We start from the raw sequence: 4,267 nt of genomic DNA, 5'->3' as shown, positions 1-4,267 counted from the left end.
ACACACACGCGCGCACGCGCACACACACACGCACACACACACGCACACACACACACACACACACACTCCCACACACACGCGCGGGAAAGAAAAGCAGCCAAAAAAAACAGGAAAAAAACAAACCCAAAGACGCTGCAACACACTGGAAGCTCGACTGTGTGACTGTACAGTCTGCATGTCGTCAGCCAAAAACAAACAGGAGACAAATGAAACAAACCAACAGAAAGACACACACACACACACACACACACACACACACACACACACATATATGTATATATATGTATATGTATATATACATATATATATATATCTGCATATATACAGTATATATACAGTATATATATATTATGTATACATACATATATACATACGCACACATGTATACATATATATGTGTGTATATTTGATCTGCTATGCTTCAGTGCACTTTGCAGTGGTTCCATTCATGTCGCTGTGCCTCTCCTTCCTCCAACACAGGTTATGAGTGCAACGCCAGGTCACTTTCATGTCCTGTTTTTTTTTTTTTTTTTTTTTTAACAGATTGGAGGTGAATATTGAATTGTTTGTTGTTTTTTTATGAATTAATTGACAATAGAAGGGGAAAATGCACCTGATTGGATGTAAAACAAAGGACTGTTTGACATTCGCGTTAACCTGTTCTGAGCCCTCGAGCATGAGGCTGCAGAAGAGTCCTTACTGATCTGTGTAACTCCTCTCTGTTTCATTTTACCTCCAAGAGAGTGAAAATAGAAAATTCAATTCAAATTTTTTTAAACTGTATGTTTTTGCTGACAATTTAAGTGTCTTTTTTTTAATGATCATATCCTTGTTTCTTCACAAAAGGGATGATTTAAAACAGTTGACTGGGTCATGTGACAGGGGGGCTGAGCCCTGTCTCATGTCTCATTGGCTGGTAGCAGGAGCTGGTGCCGCCCAGTGTCACACCAGTAGTAGTACTATCAGTGTGTGTTGTCATTCATGGTCCCACTCTGTGCACATTAGCCGCGATGTCAACTCACAGGATGTGTTCTAGTTTCCACCTCACCAGTCTGCACTAGTGGACAGTCCCAGTGACTCCCTGCACTCGGCCGGCGTCAACTACCAATCCTGGCTCATGAGAAAACTGAACAATGTCAGCGTTCTTTTCTCATCTTCTCAGAAGTCAAAATTGAAGCGATGGGCGTTCCAGTGGATGTGACCTTTCTGTAAATGCAAACATGACTTCCGTTCATGCAGCAGTCCAACTGTGCTGAGGTCAGAGTGCTGCGAGGCGGGAAGGGATGTCCTAGGAAAGCAAAACATCTCTGAAGTCTTTTTTTTTTTGCAGCAGCCTGGAAGCCTCACGTCACTCCACAAAAACCTGGTTGGTTGCATGCTGCAACAAACGCAGTTCTTCATGCCTTAAAGGTGACTGACAGGAAAAAAGGGAAAACGACCTATGGTTTGACAGCAGAGTAGGATATTTCTGGGTTATGCTGACGAAGTTGAACGTGTGACGTGACTGGGTGGGCCTGTCTGTCTCTGTGCGTGAGATAACGGGTGTAAAAATGTGGCCTTAGATTCTAAAGACGTTGTCCGGTGGTTGAAATAAGGCCTAAAGGAAGTCAGCTGGACAGATATTCAGATGTATTCAGATACCAACTCCTCATATTACACAATATACAACTTTAAAACAAGCAAACAAACACTTAATGTATATTTATTAAATAAATTTAAAAAAAATGCTTGTGTAGATTTAAAAATGATGCACATAGGATATTATTTAATGACCAGTTTGTTTCATTGTTGTACAGCTTGTACAGTCGTTTTCTTTCTGCGGAACTATTTAATACTTCATTTTCATTCAGCTGTAAATATATATTGAAACCCCTCGACGGTTAATTATAGAGTTCTATAACCGTATGTATTGAGTAGTTTTGCGTCGACACGTGTTCTGTTTGAGACAGGAAGCGGGTATCGGCTCCAGACAGCTGGCTGTGTCAGCGGTGAGGTCAGAGGAGGAGGAGGTGGAGAAGGAGGAGGAGAAGGAGGAGGAAGAGGTCCTCCTGGCACACAGTCAACTGTTTTTCAAATGAAATTAAAGACAGTAGCGACACGAGAGGTGTTAGAGGTCTGAGACTGTGGCCGGTGTCAGCATTTCATGGCCTTTAATTTGATGACCGGTTGCGCTTTAGGAGCTCCATCTCCCTGGCTGCCTCCTCCTCCTCCTCTCCCATCTCTTCCCCCTACTCCTTCTCTTTCTCCTCCTCCCCCACCTGCTGCTGCTGCTGTTGCTGCTGCTTGTAAATACCTCCAGCATCGTGGCACTGCTCTTCTCTCTGTGGCCGTGCTAAATGACCTATCTGTATGGCATTGTCAAAAACTACTATGGATGTTAAATAACAAATGTGATCACAAAATGAAACGGCTTCTGTGTCTTCTTTTTTTGTTTCGACAAATCCACTCCAGTTTTCAGTTTTTTTTTTATTTTTTTTATTTTAACAGCAACACATCCAGCAGAAGAGACTGAGACTGGGGATATTAAGTGTGCACTAGAGGCAGCAGATGGCGCTAATGGCCTTAAAGATGAGATGAGTTCAGCCGCTAGCTCACTGCAGCAGCCTGCTGCTGGGATGTGACGTCATAGCTGCACATTTTTTTTTTTTTATCACTGTTTCAGTTACTTAGATATTCACACAATAGAAAGAAGTGCATAATGCAACAAGTGCAAAAAAAAAAATAAAAATACAGGTAGTTATGGAAACCCAACTGGGCTTATATGAAGTTCTCAACTAAAAATTAAACATGCGAGAAGTAAATTGTACATAGTGTAAGACAAGAAAGACAACAAGTATTGAATGTGTGTTTGAGTGACCAGGGGTTGACAAACCTTTTGCCTGGTGGAGCCAGAAAAGGTTGTAAAATGTGACAGAGGAGCTGGAGCAGCAAAAGATGGCTGGAGTGTTTTGGTGAGCCACCTCATAGGAGGAAAAAATGTTAATGTCAATTGAAAATGAACCAAAGCAAAGTTGCAACCAATTCAGTGTCTTTTAAGCCCCACGGTGTTTAGCTCTTTATTGAAATGACTCTGAAAACACTGAAAACATGGAGGAAATACAGCTATTTTAAGTTAAATTAAAAATTCCAGTGATTATTCACATCAGTTTTGTTTTTCAAGCTCAGCGGGGCCGGATTACAAAGCTTAACGAGCCATATATGGCCCCCAGGCCGTAGTTTGCCCATGCCTAGACTAGTTGCAAGTGTGTGTGTGGAAATGGAGCAACATGATGCTGTAAGTGCAGTGTAGAGGCTTCTGTGCCTTCATCCAGCTTTTACCTGGAATTTGATCTGTTGTTCTTGTTTAATATATTTTTACTGTATGTTAATTGCATCACTCTAAGCCGTAGGATTGTGTATGAACAATGACCCAAAGCCCTTTGTGACATTACAACGATCAAGCAAAAGAAGTAAAAGGATACACTTATCTCTTGTCATAGTTCACTGACAGGAGGATTGAAGTGTTATGACATATTGTTGAAAAGGAATTTTATTGTGATCTTTAAATTGTTGACTAAAGGCTAAAGATAAATTTCGGAAAAAGTGACTCTCATAATATTGGACCTACAATTTTAGCATCAAAGCAACTCACAGCTGGAAATTGGCCAAATTCCACACACTGGACATACACGTGTTCCTATTACTTGAGCAAAGAATCGCTGAAAAAAGACCCTTTTAAATGTTTAATACCAAAAGTATCCGGATCGCCGGATACATTGTGCAAATCAATCTGGCTTGTGAGCAAAATTTTCATCAGAGTTTCTCTGCGTCATGTCGCACGCAAAAGGAACTGGGAATGAGGGCATCCTGACAGGAACAACACATTTCATCGATGGAAATCTGAAATGCTCGTCATCTTTCTACACGCTGGGGGCTTGACTGTCCGTGTGGGCGGAGTTTTGGCGGAGACTTGGGAACATTCCTGACGTGATGAACACCTGATGCCAATCATTTGTCAACCCGATAGCAGATAAGCGGCGGCGGCACAAAGGCCGTCACCAATTGTTGACTCATTCACAGGCACTTGAAACCCAGATAATATAACTCCTGATGTCAAGACAGAGACTCAGCCAAACACTAATGGGGCAAATGTGAGGCTTTGTTTATGGCAGGGAGTTTTAAAAGGCTGGTTGACAGTGAACAGTTCCACCTTCTCTTTTGTGTGTCAGTGGCTTCCGGGAAATCCATGCGCTTTATTTTTATTTGCTAAACTGCAGTCTGAGGGTCA

The 4,267-nt window shown here is 41.8% G+C and overlaps 1 protein-coding gene across 1 annotated transcript in view; it reads right to left on the bottom strand.

The window, feature by feature from the left end:
* LOC142902075 (monocyte chemotactic protein 1B-like) overlaps positions 1–4,267 on the bottom strand; it is an 89,032-nt gene that overhangs the window by 81,757 nt on the left and 3,008 nt on the right. The window lies entirely within an intron of this gene.

Source organism: Nelusetta ayraudi, unplaced genomic scaffold (assembly GCF_046127955.1).
Source record: "Nelusetta ayraudi isolate G7.1 ecotype Tasmania unplaced genomic scaffold, CSIRO-AGI_Nayr_v1 ptg000092l, whole genome shotgun sequence".
NCBI classification, from domain to species: domain Eukaryota; kingdom Metazoa; phylum Chordata; class Actinopteri; order Tetraodontiformes; family Monacanthidae; genus Nelusetta; species Nelusetta ayraudi.
Note: the sequence above shows the minus strand (reverse complement) of the source record. Positions and strands in the feature narration are given on the sequence as shown.